Genomic DNA, 19,891 nt, shown 5'->3' with positions numbered 1-19,891 from the left:
GGACTGGTGAAACCGGATGGCAACACCAGGCTCCAGTCTGATTTGGCAGAGTTTCTACAGCTGGATGCCCTTCCTAACGCCAACCACTCAGAGAGTGTAGTGGGTGCTTTTACGTGTCACCCGCACGAAAACGGCCACGCTCGAAATGGTGTCTTTTATGTGCCACCCGCACAAGCCAGTCCAGGGGCACTGGCAACGATCTCGCTCGAAAATCCTACAGGAGCCAGTCAGGCGGTACTGGCAACGGCCACGCTCAAAATGGTGCATCTCATGTGCCACCCGCACAAGAACCAGTCCAGGGGCACTGGCAACGATCTTACTTGGCTTGCCGGGTCTTCTCACGCACAGCCCATTTCCAAAGGTCTCGGTCCGTAGTCATCGCCTCGGTGAGGCCCAATGTACGAAGGTCTTGCCTCACCACCTCAGCCCAGGTCTTCCTGGGCCTACCTCTTCCACGGGTTCCCTCAACTGTTAGGGTGTGGCACTTTTTCACGCAGCTATCCTCCTCCATTCTCACCACATGTCCATACCAGCGCAATCGTCTCTCTTGCACGCCACAACTGATGCTTCTAATGTTCAGCTTTTCTCTCAAGATACTTACACTCTGACGGGTATTCACATTGACATTACACATCCAACGGAGCATACTGGCTTCATTCCTTGCGAGCTTACGTATGTCCTCAGCAGTTACAGCCCATGTTTCACTGCCATGTAGCATGGTTGTTCGTACGCATGCGTCATATATATATATATATATATATATATATATGTGTCTCTTTCTTTCTCTCTCATGCACACAAAACACTCGTGCATAATAACAATAGTATTGTTGAACGTTTAAACTCGCTGATAAACCCAACTTGGCTCGAGAGGGAGGTCGAAAGAGCGAGTAAGGAATTTAATTGTTATGCAAACATCACAAATTCGATTGAGATTAAACGACGAGTTTGTAGAAGTGTGTCAAAAGTCTTCGAAACTCTCAAGCAGACACTTAAAAGAATGAAGGAGCAAATAAGAACCACACAATCAGTGCGTCTGTTTATTTACACTGTAAAAGCTGACTGACTCTTCTAAAACACATCAGCTACACACTTCTATTATGGAGATAGATGATGTCTTCTTTATTTATTTATAGCTGCGTGGTCAAGAAGTTTGCTTTCCAACCATATGCTCCTGGGGTTCAGCCCCCCCATTGTGCAACAGTTTTGGGCAAGTGTCTTCTATTATAGCCCCCGGCCCGTACAAAGTTTAGTGAATGGTTTTGGTAGACGAGAACTGAAAGAAGCCCATCGTATCTGTCTATCTCTGTTGTCTCCCTCCCCCGCCTCTCTCTCTCTATCTCTCTCCCTCTTTCTCTCTCTCTTTCTCTCTCTCTCTATATATATATATTTATATATGGGAGAATATACAAATAATAACAACAGACGAGGACAGGTGGTGTAAATAACAAAAGTATATATTAGTATGATGCTCGGGAATATGGAAAGTCTTTGACGTTTCGAGCTACGCTCTTCAACAGAAAGAATACGGAGACAAGGAGAAAAACACGGAGAAAAAAAATTTATATATATATATATATATATATAGGGAAAGAGAGAGAGAACAGAGATGGATATATATATATATATATATAAAACAAATAATAAATGAGTATATGCATATATACGTACAGGTATGTGCATACCTACGTCTACCTGTATATATAGGTGCATATCTGGGTACAGGACATTGCAAACAAAATGTAGACAAAGAAATAATAATAACCAGAGTACAGAATACACACAGGCCACATAGAGAACATTTTCCTTCATCAGCTACCCTCATTCTAACACAGACGTTTCGAAGAGTAGGGCAGAGTTATATATATATATATATATATATATATATATATATATATATGTTCTCTCTCACTCTTTCCCTCTATTTATATGTATATGTGTGTGACTTTGTGTTCATTTTTGTCTCCCACCACCGCTTGATGACCGGTGTTGGTTTGTTTACGTGTCCATAATGTAGCGGTTCGGAAAAGACAGAAAAAAAAAAAAAAACAGAGAGACCTATAGAATAAGTACCAAGCTTTAAAAAAAGTAAATGGTAGTGTCGATTCGATCGACTGTAAAAAAAAAAAAAAACCCTTCAAGGCTATACCCCAGCTTGGCAGTAATCTATTGACTGAAACAAGTAAAACAAAAGGTTTATATATTTATTGTAATCCTTTATGGCCACCTGCAGCGAAGTACGAAATGTTCTGTATGTTTGTTTCCTCTATCTCCCTGCCCACGTTTGACATTGAGAGCGTTATAAAGAGCATTATAGAATTACTGCGCTTTCTCTCTCTCTCTCTCTCTCTTTCTGGTTCTCTCTCCCCTTCTCTCTGTCTTCTTCTCTCTCTCTCTTTCGGGTTCTCCCCTTCTCTCTGTCTTCCTCTCTCTCTCTCTCTCTCTCTCGGACACCGCACTCCATTTCTCTTCTCCAGGACTCATGCTTTCAGAGAAATCATTATGTATGTATGTTTGTTTTTAGGTCAAGTTCTATACTCTTTTATTTGTTTTAGTCATTTGAATGCAGCCATGCTGGAGCACCGCCTTCAGTCGAGCAAATCGACCCTAGGACTTATTCTTTGTAAGCCTAGTACTTATTCTATCGGTTTCTTTTGCTGAACCGCTAAGTTACGGGGACGTAAACACACCACCATCGGTTGTCAAGCGATGTTGGGGGGATAAACACAGACACACAAGCACACACACACACACACACACACACATACGAGGGGCTTCTTTCAGTTTCTGTCTACCAAATCCACTCACAAGGCTTTGGCCGGCCCGAGGTTATAGTCGAAGACACTTGCCCAAGGTGCCAAGCAGTAGAACTGAACTCTTAACCATGTGGTTGGTTAGCAAGCTACTTACCAACAGCAACTCCTGCACCTATATAAAATAATTCGACATTAAACTGAAGGATTATTCAATACTATTTTTCAGTTTTTGAAACATACGAAAAAGATTAAAAGAAAAAGGATAAATTACGGAAAGGGGAACAAAACTTTTTCTTTTTTAAAGCGGATATTTTGAAGATTCATCAAACAATTGAATTTGTGAAAATTATATTTTTACATATTTACTATTTCCTATGTTTCAAAATAGAATTTTTCTATTGTAGGTACAAAGCCCGTAAATTGGGGGTGGGCAACTAGTCGATTACATCGGCCCGGTTGCTCGACTGGTTTTTGTTTCATCAACTCCGAAAGGATGAAAGATGAAGTCGACCTTGGCGGTATTTGAACTCAAAACGTAAGGAACCAGAAGAAACGCTGCTAAGCAGTTTGTCAGGTGTACTAACGATACCACCAGCTCGCCGCCTTAATAATAATGATAATAATAATCCTTTCTGTTATAGGCACAAAGCCTGAAATTTTGGGGAAGGGGGCAGTCGATTACATTAATTCAGCTGTTACTTATTTTCTCGACTTCGGAAGGGATGAATGATGAAGTCGGCCTTGGCAGAATTTATTTTATATTATATTTTGAACATCAGAGATTTTGCACTGCGTGCTAACGATTCTGCCAGCTCAATAATAATAATGATAATAATAATTCGAAAAGCAAAAGCAGGAAGAAAAAAAAAACAAAAAAACTTCCCAAAAGTGTGGTAGGGAGAGGGGGTTGAATGAGAATCCAAAACTGAAAAATATTGGACAGTTTTTGGTGTGTGTGTATACACACACACACATATATATATTATACAAATCACAGTATGCAGTATTATAGATGCATTACAGCTGATGTTACCAATCGATTTCGTACTGGATATTAGATAACCAGGCGGCTGTCTAATACACGTGCTCTTTAGGAATGGCAGGTATGGAAAAAAAAACATGGCGACTGTCATTCCTGAAGAGCATGTGTATTGAATAACTGCCCGTTTATTTAATATCCAGTACGAAATCGATTGAGAAGATCGGCTGTAATGGATCTGTAATACTGTATATAATATGCCTTCTCCATTGACAAATATATGAGTGCCTAATTTTTCTAATTTATGGATTCTTACACACGACCTTGACACACACATAAAATTCAAACGCGTTTTCTTCTCTATCTCCATCTGTTTGTTTTCTGTCCTTATTCTTTTCTGTAGAAGAGCGAAGGCTTGAAACGTCACAGGCTCTTCCATTTTTTCCTGAGCGTCAAACTAGTACACCTTGTTTGTTGCTCCCTCACCTATTTCTACCTTTTGTTAGTTAAGTTCGGCTTTAGCTAGCTGTTAAAAGCGTTGTTGAGTGAGCACTTAGTCTTTATTCTCATCAGAAAGTGACAATGTGCTGTTTTTTTTTATGGTGGTTTATTGAGCACGCGTGCTTACCTGTGCGTGCGTGTATATGTTATGTATCACTGTGTCTACCAGACTATCGATTGTTCCTATACACCGCTAGTCACAATGCGTTTCCAACACTTTTTTAATTACACCCTTCTTTTCCATCTTGGCCCAAATATTTAAACTTAATTGACTTCCTATCGTTGTGGAGGCCTTCTAAGTGGCCTTTTTCAGACCTCAGCAACTGCATGGGCCCACCTGTTGTCTGTAAACTTTGCAACATGTTCGATTCAGCAGAAATTGTGCTTTCAGAACTCTGTGATCACGTCGTTCATGGAGGCGCAATGGCCCAGTGGTTAGGGCAGCGGACTCGCGGTCATAGGATCGCGGTTTCGATTCCCAGACCGGGCGTTGTGAGTGTTTATTGAGCGAAAACACCTAAAACTCCATGAGGCTCCGGTAGGGGATGGTGGCGAACCCTGCTGTACTCTTTCACCACAACTTTCTCTCACTCTTTCTTCCTATTTCTGTTGTGCCTGTAATTCAAAGGGTCAGCCTTGTCACACTGTGTCACGCTGAAAATCCCCGAGAACTACGTTAAGGGTACACGTGTCTGTGGATTGCTCAGTCACTTGCACGTTAATTTCATTGCAGGCTGTTCCATTGATCAGATCAACTGGAACCCTCGACATCGTAAGCGACGGAGTGCCAACAACAACAATGATCACATCGTTCACTCCGCTCCCTTCTCGAAACATCTTGTTTCGGATATGCTCCCGCAATGATATCCATTCAGAGCATGGATTTTGTCATTGCCTCTTTGTGGCGAAGAGGGAAGATAACGATAAGAATAAATATATGATATATAGATAAATTTGTATACGGATTCAAATACTTATTTCTTCAAGTCCCTGTGAGATTAGGCTCCATGGCAGCATGGAATAAAGAACGAACTGGCTAACATTAGTCCTTTTTAATACTCATCCCTTCTAGCCTGTCCAGTGATAAGTAACTGAATGCTACTTGTGGTGCAGGTGTGGCTATGTAACAGGAAGTTTGTTTTCCAACCACTTGGTTTCGAGTTCACTCTCTGCATGGCATCTTGGACGTTGTATACTTGTTTTAGCCATGTGGCTCTGGCCATGCTGGGGCACCGCCTTTAGTCGAACAAATCGACCCCAGAACTTATTTTTTTATAGCTTAGTACTTATTCTATCAGTTTCTTTTGCCGAACCACTAATTATGGGGATGTAAACACACCAGCATTGTCAAGCGATAGGGTGAGGTGACAAACATACATATATATATATATATACGTCGGGCTTCTTTCAGTTTCCGTCTACCAAATCCACCCACAAGGCTTTGGTCGGCCCGAAGCTATAGTAGAAGATATTTGCCCAAGGTGTCACGTGGTTGGTAAGCAAGCTATTTACCACACAGCCACTCATATATATACATATATATGTTTGTGTTACTTTTCATTGCCTTGGCATCACGTGATATTTGTAAATGAGTGTCACCGCCATAAAAGCGACGTTCTTCATTTCCAATATTCTGTAAAATTGTATACTTCATTATGGGGAAATATTACTTATTACTTCACTTGGGAAGAGATGAGGATTGGCGACAGGAAGGGAATCCGAGCGTAGTAAATCCGCCTCAACAAATTCCTTTCAACCCATGCTAGCATGGAAAAGTGGACGTTAAAACCACGACGACTATGACGATGTATTAAAATGTAAACGAGGCTGCGTGAATGTTAGACGGTTGATGGCCTGTCGGTTAAGTATCAGTGTACTAATGATACAATGTGAGGTTATAAATATGTGTATATATATATATATATATATATATATAGTGTTTGTTTACACTACGTCACAAAATAATTTCGTATACATACACAAGTGTGCCCTCTCGTAACTTTCTGAGAAATGAATATTTCGTAATGAAATTTTCTACAAATACTGTTTAGATTGCTTAGATTCCAAGTACACCAGAATTTAATGTGGAAAAAAAAAAAAATAATAATAAACACATCACCTATATATTTACAAAATGAAACTTGAAATTTTGAAAAAGTTGTGTAATGCATGACAGAATGTAGATGTGTGCAACTACTAGTTTTGTTAGGGGTGGGGGATGGACTCCCATTAAATTCCCATATAATCACAATCTATACCGTCTTGAAGGTGTTTGTAGAAAATTTCATGTAAAAACACCCACTTTTCTGAAAGTTATGAAGAAACAGATTCAGGTGCACACTTATGTAGGTATGCCAATAGTTAAGTAAAAGGAGAAAAAAGAATTATTAAGCTTAACGTAAAGCAGTTTGGGCATTACTTAAATACAGAGGACCCGATGCATCTATGTAACGATATGTTTTTACAGTGCACACTTGTTAGGGTTAGGATTACGTATATGCGCCGGGACCTCTATTTAAGTAGTATCGAAATTTGTTTAAACATTGCCTCTAAATCATTCTTTTATATTAAAAAAAAAACATTAAAATATCAACGTGAACTTAACATAAAAAAAAAAAATTTACTACGCTTCAATAGGAAGTCAGCAATTAGGCTGCTATTTCTAACAGGGTTGCTCAATGCTGGAAGCACTTTCTCGTTTTACTACAATTTGTTTCTATTTATATTCCTCTTCTCTCGCCTGTCTATACCAGACCTAATCTGTCTGTCTGATTACTCGATGTGTGTGTGTGTGTGTACTGAATTCCTAACTTACTATTTTATATAGGTTTTATCTACAATTGTAATGAATTTCTTCGCACTTAAATGTCGTAGCGCTACTTTTCTTTTCGCCTCCGCCAACAACCACCTTCACACTCACGTTTTTATTTTGAATTTTAACAATAAATACTCGATTGTATTGTTTGCGATTACCGGGTTTATTTTATTCGAGCAAGCGGAATCGTTAGCGTTTCGGACAAAATGTTAAGCGGCATTTCTTCCTGTTTTACTTTCTGAGGTCGACTTCGTGATATTGAACCAGTGTGTGGTCGACTTTATCCAATCTCTCGGAAGTGTCAATTGAGTGGTCAATGTAGTCGACTAGCCCCCCCCCCCTCCCAATTGTTAGTCTCTTGTTATAGTAGAAAGGATTATTGATGTTGTTAGCTGGCAGAATGGGTAATTTTTCAGATTAACACCCGCACTAGGTGTTTCACTAGGGTGAGGGTTAGGGTTTTAGGGTTACGGTTAGGGTTAAGATTAGGGTTAGTGTTAAGGTTACGGTTTTAAGGTCAGTGTTAGGGTTAGGTAATCGTGCGGGTGTTAATCTGAAAAATTACCGCAAAATGCTTAGCGGTATTTCGTCTGTCTTCGTGTTCTGAGTTCAAATGCCGCCGGGGTCGATAAACTAAGTACCAGTTACGCACTGTGGTCGATGTATTCGATTAGTCCCCTCCCATAAAATTTTAGGGCCTTCAGCCTGTAGTAAGTAGTAAGGATTATTATTGTTGTTAGTTGGCAGAATCGTTAGTACGCCAGGATAAATGCTTAGCGGTATTTCTTGTGTTTTTTTGCTCTTAGCTCGAATTCCGCCGTAGTCAACTTAGCCTTTCATCCTTTTGGGGTCAATGAAATAAAGTACCAGACGATTACTGGGGTTTATCTAATCGACTAGCCCACTTCCGCAAGTTTCAGGGTTTGTGTCTGGATTAAGAACAATTTATAATTGTTATAAATTTGTGTTGTTACTTAGTGCCTGTTTGAAGTTAACATGCTGCTATTTTCCTCAGCGATTGTCTCTGTGTAAGAGAGAGAGACAGACTGACAGACGTAGACTTCGTCATAACTTTATTATTATTATTATTATTATTATTATTTTTTTACATTAAACAAGCGGGAAAAATCATTCCTCCACAAGCGCACCCTCTCTGACTTTGTTTCCTCATAGCGGTAATTTTTCAGATTAACACCCGCACGATTTTCACTAGGGTGTTAGGGTTAGGGTTTTAGGGTTAGGATTAGTATTAGGGTCAGGATCAGGGTTAGGGTTAGTGTTAGGTTTAGGGTTAGGTAATCGTGCGGGTGTTAATCTGAAAAATTACTCTCATAACTACCAGAAAAATTGGTATTTTTTCTTTTTATTTTATTTATTTATTTATTTATTGCAAATACGCTTCAGGTTGTGCAGATTCTGATTATATCGGAATTTATTGTGAATTCCCCCCCCCCCCCAATTTGGAGAGAGAAGTTTCTGAAAATTTATAAAAGTCGGCTTTGTTTCTTCATAACTTTGAGAAAAATGAATATTTTTTTCAATGAAATTTTCTATAAATACCATTCAGATGTATATTACGATTATATCGGAATTTGATATGGAAAAAAAAAAAAAAATTATGGGCTCACACTCCATTACACACTGACACAACACTTTTTTTTTTTTTTTTCAGAAATTTCAAGTTTTATTTTGTGATGTGTGCGAGCCAACGAATTTTTTTTTCTTTTTTCTTCATATTAAATTTCGACAGTGTCGTATCTGAAAGGTATATATAGAAAAAAATTCATCGAAAAATACCCAGTTTTCGGAAAGCTATCTAATGTGAATTTCCCGAAACTTCTCTCCCGATACTCCTAATAACTTTTTTTCACATATTCCCAATGTAATCGGAATTTACACCATCTGATGCATATTTATAGAAAATTTCCATTAAAATATTCATTTTTCTGGAAGTTTTGAAGAAAGAAAAAAATCAAGGCGGGGGGCACACTTGTGTAGTTATACCTTTATTATTATTTTATTTATTTATATTTTTCTCCTTTCAGTATCAGCATTGTAAATTGTGTGATCATAGAAATATGTTTATCAGAAATTAATATTAAGATAGCTTTAGGCGGCGACGTGGCAGAATCGCTAGCGCGCCGGGCAAAATGCTTGGCAGCAATTCGTCTGTCTTTACATTCTGAGTTCAAATTCCGCTGAGGCCCTCTTTGCCGTTTAGGGTCGTAAAATAAGTACCTGTTCAGCACTAATGCCGATGTAATTGACTTACCCACTCATCAAAAAATTGCCGGCCTTGTGCCAGAATTTGAAACCAATTATTAAGACAACTTTTCCTATATGATGTATTTCTTCTTAGCTACTTCTTAATATAAATGTGCGTGTGTGTGTGTTTTATCTGTACATGCACAATCACACACAATGCATATATACATATTTTTTTATTATTCTTTTGCTTGTGTCAGTCATTGAAATGTGTCCATGCTAAGGCACTGGACCGAAGAGTTTTAGTCAATCAGATCCCCCCCCGTACTTATTCTAATGGCTCCCCCTTTTCCCGAATTGCTGTGTAATATAGAGAGGTAAACAAACTTACATAATTGTCAAGCAGTAAGGTACAACACGCGCGCACACACACACACACATTTTTAATGAATTTTCGACAGTTTCTGTTAAATCTAATTCACTTATAAAACATTGGTCGACCCGACGAAGGTAAAGAATACGCACACCACCCGTTTTTTGCGGTTAGATTTAGGTTTACGGCTAGGTTTATAGTTGAGGTTACGCCGAAAACGGGTGGTGTGCGTATTCTTTGCCTCCGCCGTCAACCCAAGCTTATATTAGAAGACGCTTGTCTAAGTTGCTCTGCCAAGTGGGGACCGAACCCCAAGCCACGTAGTTGTGATGCAAACATCACTTCTTAACTACCCAGCCGTGCTTTCACATTTCCGGAGTGATGAATACCAAGAGAAATAATTGATTATGGGGGAAGTTAATGAATTGAGATACATAAAAATAAATTATGTCAATAAACTAAATTCCTTAACAATTAACACCCTCTCTCCTGGCCTTAGGTATAATTTTAATGTTTTAAATTGTTTGTGTAGGTTGTTTATACTTCGATTGAAATTTGCAGCGCAGGATTGACGATTCACATCAAATCGTACTTTTTAAATGTTCTTAAATTTACTTGTTTTTATGGATGTGCTTACCTTACGAGGTAGTTAATTAAGATTAGAACTGACTCCAGAAAGATTTGGAAAAATTAGAAGAAAGTTCTCTGGTAATATTCTTTCATGTAAATAAATGTTTATGTTAATTTAAGAATTTACCAGCAAAATCTTACAAAAGGACGATGTTCTAAAAAATGTACATTTAGATGGAAATAAAATTGAATTAAAACTTGCTATTACAAACATTGCTTTGGACTACTATGATCGTGGTTAACTTTTCGGTAGAGATGGACTGTATGTAATCTGAACCTTCCCCCCCCCCCCTTATTTATTAATTTTTTTACGGAATCCCACGTTTTAGGCTATGGAGATTCCGATTCTGCAAAAAAAATTTTTGAAAAATTTCAATCCCCCCCCCACCAAGCAGGCTATTTACATGCTAGAAATAACAGCCAAATCTCACAAAACTAGGGTTAGGGTCAGGGTTAGGGTTAGGGTTAGGTTTACCCTGTGGATCTATATAAAACCGGGGGGAGGGTGTCGAAATTTTGAAATTGAGATTTTTGAAAAAAGTTTTTCAGAATCGGAATCTCCATAGCCTAAAACGTGGGATTCCGTAAAAAAAACAAAATTTAAAAGGGGGGGGGGTATACCCAGATTACATATACTCCATCTTCACCAACTTTTCTATTAAATTTCTATTAAATGAATATATTAGTAACTTTACTTCCTGTGTAGGTTTTGCACAATTATTGTAATTTTTTTTCTTTATTCTTTCAATCTTTCAGGACAGGAGTCGTAACAGTTTTTGTGTGTGTGTGGGTGTGTGTGAAATAAAACTGATTTTTATTCGAATTTCTTCCAGAGCATTATGCAGTCTATAGTTCAAAGGGACACAACCCTATTGATGTTTCGTGATGTTTCAAATTTGCCTCGTCTTTGATAATTAAATCAAATCTACCTAAATATTTGATTATTGTTATTATGAGCTGCCAGAATCGTTAGTACGCTGGGTAAAATGCTTAACGGCATTTCGTCCATTTTTACATTCTGAGTTCAAATTCCGCCGAGGTCGACTTTACTTTTCATCCTTTCAGAGTCGATAAAATAAATACCAATTGAGTACTAGTGTCGATGTAATTGACTATCCGCCTACTGCCTCCCACCCAAATTCAGGCCTTGTGCCTTTAGTAGAAAGGATTTTTATTATCATTATTATTATTATTGAGTGAGAGAGAAGTGCTTGCCATCAAAGTGACAGTGGGGTTAAACGAAGCCCAGTGTACCCATCATGACTACCCGTCCGATAAGGGTACACCAGTGACATGCATCGCAATCATATATGCGCTATATGGTGATCTCATATCAAGATGGACAGCACATGACCTTGCAGGTGGGGGCCCTGTTAGAATTTTCATCAGGTCGAGTATCTCATCCTGCTCAAAAGGTCCTTGAATAAGGGTTGTTTAAGGATGTTAAACGAAACACCATGTTTCCAGAGGTGAATTATTCAAACCCCAAAGGATTCCTCTCAACACATGGCTATAATGCTCCCCAACTTCCTCTGCTCATGATCAGAGATGCACATATCCTTTCTACTATAGGGCTTTCCTATAAGTAGGTTATCTCCCTTGGCTAGGCGGCACTCCATATGGACAATTAAACTTCCGCAGACTATCCACGCTATTGTTATTGTTTTACATCTTATCATGGATATAAAGCAGCTCGATGATTCAGCTATCAAAGTACTTACTGTGCCTGAGTTAAAGAAATATTTAAGATTATATGGACAGTATGTTACTGGAAGAAAGGCGGACTTGACTGAAAGGTTGAAAGGTATAAAAATTATGTCGATGAAGAATGTCAACAAAGTAAATTCATCGGACGATAAGTCTGAAGTATCAGACGATACTTCAGACAGGAATAAGCAGAAGCTTATATCTCCTCTCGGTGAAGTATTGCCTGATCCCAATCTGCTTTCAGCAACCAATCACTGATTTGGCCATGAGCATGATGAGGTGAAGAAGAGGTAGGGACAGTCACACTATAAAGTCTAATAATTAGAGGAATATTAGATTCAATGCTGTAAATTTATTATTTAATCAAACAAACACACACACACACACACACACATATATATAAGAATAAAAGGAATGACCAGCAAAAGTGGACTCCTATATGCTAGAAATAAATGCCGAATCGGCATCTATTTCTAGCATATAGGAGTCCACTTTTGCTGGTCATTCCTCTTATTTTTGTATGTAATATAATTTTAATCTTCGGATTTTTTTAATATGCTAGACCACTGGTTCTAATTGATTAATATCAATTTCTACCCTTATTAATAAATATATATATATAAAGTTAATTGCAGAATAAAACCGTTAGGTCATCGACTCAAAAAGCCGTAGCCCACCAATGACCACATATAAGAAGTACAACATAGACCACAAAACCAAATTAGTAAAGGGAAGTCAAAATTTTTATACATAAGAATAAAAAAAATCGATTAAAAATACAATAGAATAATATAAATAAATAAAGAAACTGCGATTAAAAGTTGATTAAAAATATTAGAGACCGGTACAATTACAGTAGAATAAAAATATATATATATAGCAAAAATATAGAGAAAAAAGTAATACATAGGGAGACGTAGCACAACAGTTCATTCGCTGAGTCCAATAAAAACAGTTCAAGATAAATAGTACGAAAGTTCAACTACCTGCCTCATGACAGCAAATTTCGTAGGTAAAATCCAATTTCATAAACAGGAATACTGAAGCGCACGGGACAAAACAACAACAGAACATCCAAAGTGTGGGAAAGTAAAATCCATATTTCACCATTCCGCAGGTAACATCAGCAAAGTCAAACCATAAACATCATTTACAGTGGATTACAAGTATAGGTGGAACACAAGCACAGAACACCTATGGCTATTTCGGGGGTATATCACCGTATTTAGGGCACAATAGAGCACAAATTGGTGATAACCTCTTCTTCAGGGTAAAAAAAGACACACAGACATCAACGAAGTCACCAGTCAAAAAAAGAAATTATAATTATGAGAGCAAGCTTAAATAAATAATAATATGGACTAGACAAAAAAAAACAAACAAACTAATTTTTAGTATACCCTTTACGATAGTCAGGCAGGTTTGGTAACTAAAGTCTATTAGGTTTCAAATCCAACGTAAGCCATGATGAAAAATAAATAAAAAATAAATACTACCATTGTATCCATATTTTTATTATTATTTTAATATCAATATTTTTGTTTATTTATTTTAATTTTTATTTTTATCATTACCATTACTACCATTATTACCACTACTAATACTATTATTTTTGTTCTTATTTCTATTTTTATATAGTTTTAGGAAGGTGGAGGAAAATTTATGATTACAAAAAGGGATTACCTCGATAAACTTATTCAAGGTTTTCGGCCGAATGGAAAGGGATTCCCTAATGCATAATAAGCACTTAAATCTTTATTACAGGCACGAAGGCCTCATTACAAAGAAGGGGGACATTACAAGGACAGACAACACAAAACGTGGGGTACATAAAGCGAATTATGAGATGAAATGAGTAAATTACAATATGATGATGGAATGGCTTACAAGTCCCCCAAAGCACGCAGTTTCATTTAGCAGTTTTCTTATACAGTTCTTATTCATTTTTCTTTTTCTTTTTATGATTCTTTCATGATTATGTATGGTTTCAGCTCCTCCACCGTTAAGACGCTTGGCAAAGTGTTGTAGCCCACATATAACCCACTTAGTTGGAAATCAAATCTGTTCATTTTTTGCAGCTTCTTTGCTATCCATTCCTCCACCACTATTGTTTTTGTTTCATCATCAAACGTTCCGGGTTCTAATTTCAGTCGTACCAATCCTTTTATCTTAGCTATCGTTTTTTCCGTTTCTAAATCCTTACTGTAGAAAAGTATTGTTCTAATATTTTTAAAGTCTACCTTTCCGATTATCCTTCCTTCTGCCTTCGCCTTTTCCTTCTGTTCCATCATCACAGTCCACCACTTTAGCCACCTCTCCTGTCTTGTCTGCTTTGAATCTTGGGTTTCAATCTTAGTTACGTTCTGTTCCTCGCTATAATTTCCATCTTTCTTAGTTACGTTCTGTTCCTCGCTATCATTTCCATCTTCCATCATCTTTTTTTTCTTTCCCCTTTTCTTTCTTTTTGGGGACTTTGGCGGCGATTCAGTCCGCATACGTTTTTTTTCCCCATGCTCCTCAGTCTCTTCCTGCTTTTCTTCTTCCTCTTCCTGTTCGGTCAGTACCATTTCCTCCTCACAGACCTCTGTTTCTTTTACTTCATCTTCTACGATTATTTCTCTGCGAGGACACACCGCTTGCATGTGTCCTCTACTTCTGCATTTGTAGCATACGGGTTGCCTTCCCTCCACCACGATCCGTAAACGAGTGTCATCGGGAAGCACTAGTTCCTCAGCAATGTTGTGTAGGTCCGGTAGGGTAATGTGGGCTAGAATTTCTACCCCAAAACCCCACCTTTCGATTTCTCTTGACCTCTCCACTTTAATGATATCCACCTTGTCTTTGCATTTATATATTACCGCTGACACCAACCATTCCATATCTATCTCCAACAGTACTCTACCAATCCTCACTCTCGCTGCCCTTCTACCGCAATACACTGGTAAAAGGGCCCATTCTTCCGTACTCAGAGGCATGGTAGAGTATTTCTTAGCTCCTTGCTCCGTCTTGAAATACACCTTCACCGTTCTGTATTTCTTTCCTCTCATAAACAGCACAACTTCCTCTGTGATTTCCTTCAGACACTTCTCAATCATTTCAGTCTCCGCAATTTCTATTTTCTTGGAGCCAATTCTTAAAGTTTTATATGTAATAATTTTCTTTTATGCTTCTTCCATCACTTCTTTGGGTGGGTCAACCCGCAAACAGTCTCCCTCCTTCAAATATTTGAAATGTTTCTTCAAATTTTCCATTTCCACCTTCACCTCTCTCATTCCCATGTCGTTGGTCGGCCTGCCGCTGCTAGCTGCAGCTGCGTAGCTGGTAGTCATATTAAACCACCTCGGTAATGGCTTTCAACAACAAATTTGTTTTTGTGGTCTATGTTGTACTTCTTATATGTGGTCATTGGTGGGCTACGGCTTTTTGAGTCGATGACCTAACGGTTTTATTCTGCAATTAACTTTGTACCTATGTCTCAACTAGTTTGAGCACTTCTTTTACAGCCTTGTATAAATTCTTGGTTTTCTAATACAAAACTGTTAATATTGAATAATTATATATATATATATAAAGAAACATATCATAGCTAGGCTTACTCAACATTAACAACAATTTCAATGTATTTATTATTTGAATGCAAAATTCTTTATTAAAAATACCTGTACATCAACACAACAATTGTTGTTTAATGGTCCATTAAAATTGACGAAATGCTGGGAACACATTTGGCTATTTGCAGTGTAAACAAAGTCTTTCCTCACAAGTCTCGATCTCTGAAGCCAAATACGACGAATAGCTACGTTTGCAGGATATGTATGTAGTGAAATAACTTTGCCGTCTACATTCTTCCTTCTATAGTGGCTGCATATACAGCAGTATTTGCGTGATTTCTTCGGAGACATATTAACCAGTCAGTACAGTATGTGAGTCGTTAGTCTGCGGAAGTTAAAGCAAGTCACTGAGCATGCGTGCATGTCATACGGGAGAGTTTCAGTCAGGGGTGGATAATAACCTTATAGGAACCCCCTATAGGCACAAGGCCTGGAATTTGTGGGGAGGGGGATAGTTGATTACTTCGACCCCAGTTCTTGACTGGTACTTAATTTATCGACCTCGAAAGAATGAAAGACAAAGTCCACCTCGGCAGAATTTGAACTCAGAACATAGCAGCAGACAAAATATTGCTAAGCATTTCACCCAGCATACTAATGATTCTGCCAGCTCGCCACCTTCAGAGATGCACATATCGTCAGCCACCAAGGGACATGCTCAACTGGTTAAGGTCAAACAACTGACAAGCAAATCTGTGGTATTGAGCAGAATATTTGGTGTAGCCCATCTTTTATATTAAAACAAAACAATGTACATGGTAACACTTCCAATCAGAAGTTATAAGAGTCTGGATCATTATTATTATTATAATATAAAGATGAATATATATTTAATGTATTAATTTGTTTGTTTTTTTTCTTTGCAGTTTCTTCAACAAATGACACTTGACTCTTAAAAAAAATCTATTTGAATTTATATATATATTTGTATATATATATATATATTAGGATTTCGACTTCCTTTAAGAGTTGAGAACTATATTAGTTGCAGTGCCATTTGCTTATATGGTGCCTGTAAAAGTTGGCTCAGGTACGAAATGTCCTGTCAGTATTCTCAGGTGGAATTCTGTAAAAAGAAAAAAAAAAAAAATTTTTTTAAAAGAAAAAAAAACCCAAGACAATTAAAAACCAGCAACTGCAGGAATCTAAATTAAGTATAATTAATGATGGACAAGAAAGAGTAAAAAAAGAAACAAAGAAAAATATGTAAAGAGAAATGACTGAAAAGCAACAGACAATAATCTTGTCAACAAAGAAATTACTTTCATTCCCTTTCATTAGGGTGGGGTGGGAGAACTTTATAAAAATGATATCATTTATTCAAATATTCAAACATCATTTTAAGAACTATTCAGTGATTAAAGCTGTCCAAGGTGAGTTTCCAGCACACTCCTGTACTTATTCAGTATATTACATTACATACATACATGCTCATTCACTGTATGTTATATACATTCTGATACAATGTATTATGCATGCATACATACACACATACAACTATTAAAACAAAGAATTTTACCTTCTTGAATTAGGAGAATGAACATGGAAACATTTGGACTTATTCCAAAGATAAAGTTTATTTCTTTTTCTTGTATCATTATTATTATTGTTATTATTATTATCATTATTAATATCATTATTATTATTATTATTATTATTATTATTATTATTATATGCAATATATAACTGATTAATGTTACGTCTGTGACGAGAGAAGGAAGTGAGGAGAAGAAGGAAAAAATGGTTAAATACAACCACAGACAATTGAGGGGAGGGGCAAAGTGTTGGCGCATGTGAGAAGAGCACCAAACTAAATACCTTACAGCATTTAAGTCTCGTGTGTCCTATAATCTGTGTCCAAATCCTGCTTGGATTAAATGAGCACCAGTGGGAGGGGATCATCATCGACTCAGTCAAATCCTTCTCTTCTGCACAGCACAAGAATCAACATCAGTGTTGGTTTTAAAATTACAAAAAAAGCAAATTCAAAAAAAAAAAATTATATCCCCACAATAAGACTTTATTGTTTTGCGGATGTAATAATAATAATAATAATAATAGTAATAACAATAATAATGATAATAATATGATTGTTTGTTAGGTGAGGGGAGGGAATGGAGAAAAGTTGAAGTGTTGTTTTAAATGAGAGATTTAATTACAGGTTTTGGTGTTTTCTAATTTTTGATTCTCAATAATGTAGACTGATGTGTAAAAAACAACAAAAGACCCCTGAAAAACAAAAACCTACCAGAACATTGGCTATATGACCGTTCTTTTTTTTTTTTTTTTTCAATATTTTTTTGTTTTGTTTTTTTCCACTGATCTCTGTCTTACTGTAATATCTCACTAACTACGTATCTATTGCATATTCTCTCTTTCACTCTCTCTCTTTTTACAGCCCTTCCTTGTATGAGCTTAAAAAACACATCTGTTTATATATGAGGTAATAATAATAATAATAATGATAATAAATGAATGGCTTTAAATATCTCAACATTAGACATTGGATGTTGAAAAGAACAACAATATTAAAAAAAAAGGATGTTTTTCAGGATTATTGCAATGCCTACTCAATTCAGTGATTGAACATATGAAAAAAAAAAAAGAAAAAAAAAATCAAACCAACTAAAACTAAATATGAAATTTCTTCTGTGACAAGAAAGCATGAAATGAAAGGGAATCTTGCCAGCTAGTATTCAAGCAAACATCATCACTCTTGTTCTCCAGAAACATGGGAAAAAGAAACAAAAACAAAAAAATACAACAAAATAAAATAATAAACAAGCAAACAAATATTAAAAAAAAAGATATGTACAGAAAGACTCATTAATTATACAGTGCTAATTATTTTTCTATATGTAACTTGGTTGATGAAGATTCACATCAACTGACATTTGAGTGATTTTGTCAAATGTTTGATAAAAAAAAAGATGAAGTGTTTTTCCAGCAAAAATAATAATAATAATTGCTTCTATTGATGTAGTTTCATGTCTCACCATTTCTTCTTCTTTTCTTGTTCTTCATTTAATTTAGTATACTATATATGTGTGTGTATATATATATATATATATATATATATATATATATATATATATATATATATATATATACATACACATACATACATGCATATATATATATATATATATATATATATATATATATATATACATACATGCACACATATATACATACACATGTGATTGTGAGGTATTTTAAATCTCAAGGGTCTCAGTTTGCATCTTATTAACAGTTTACTCTTAGAATCTTGCAAAAACCATTCTCAGTAGCCCAGTCATCCTAGCTATATATGGCCATCATAAGGATTTAATAGAAGCAAAAAACAACAACAAAAAAACTTACAAGACCAGTCAGCTCATTAATTTTGGATTCAGCTCTATATTTAAATACTGTCTGTTTAAAGAATACACATAATTTCCATCCCCTTCCCCCTCACCTCATTTCGGTTGACCATTTAGAATAGGTACTGAATGTTACCTCCATTGAACTAATACACTGTCCAGTGTCTAGTTAATTTTGTCTTTCATTCACCTAAACACTGTGCAACTTAGAGCTAAGATTTCTGTCTTTAAATAGACACTCTTTGGGGTTTATTGAAGAGACCTTATATTTAATAAGGTTTTTTTCATTGCTTGTAATGTCCCCACCACCTCACCCTCACTTTTATTAGTTACATGGATAATCCAACACGTTACGAAGATTGATCACATATTGAAGGCTAGTCTGATAAATGAAGATTGGGTGTTTTCGACAAACTTTTCTCCTTTTTTAAACTAAATTTCATCTCGCTTGACTGAGATAGCTCAAGTATGGGCTGATCAACTACCATAATTGTTTGACAGGTTGAACCACAGGCATGCATAGATATTTGTGTTTGTGTGTGTGTTTTGCTGCATGCACACATACACACACAAACACATATTATAATGCACCTATTAATTTGCATATTAATGAATTTTAGTCTTTTAATCTCCCTCACCTTTTACATTTACACAGCCCTCCCACTCAATTCATAGATTCACCGTAGATGTGTGCATGTCTTCATATATATATATATTATATATATATATATATATATATATATATATATATATGTATGTATGTATATGTATGTATGTGTATATATATGTATGTACATATATATATATATATATATACATATATATATATATATATATATATGCATGTATGTATGGATATTATGTGTGTATATATATATGTGTATGTGTGCTTGTGTGTATGTATATATATATATATATATATATATATATAAGCATATGTGTATGTAAATTTT

At 36.3% G+C, this 19,891-nt stretch overlaps 1 protein-coding gene across 1 annotated transcript in view; it reads left to right on the top strand.

The window, feature by feature from the left end:
- Positions 1-18,507, top strand: part of LOC106882183 (transcriptional adapter 2-beta) — a 66,965-nt gene extending 48,458 nt beyond the window's left edge. Inside the window, 1 exon segment of the mRNA XM_014932768.3 lies at positions 16,443-18,507. The gene's annotated coding sequence lies outside the window, so the exon portion shown is untranslated.
- Positions 18,508-19,891: the final 1,384 nt, after the last annotated feature.

The sequence above is a fragment of the Octopus bimaculoides genome, chromosome 10 (assembly GCF_046866305.1).
Source record: "Octopus bimaculoides isolate indiv1 chromosome 10, ASM4686630v1, whole genome shotgun sequence".
Taxonomy (NCBI): Eukaryota; Metazoa; Mollusca; class Cephalopoda; order Octopoda; family Octopodidae; genus Octopus; species Octopus bimaculoides.
This window is presented reverse-complemented; position numbering and strand designations above follow the sequence as displayed.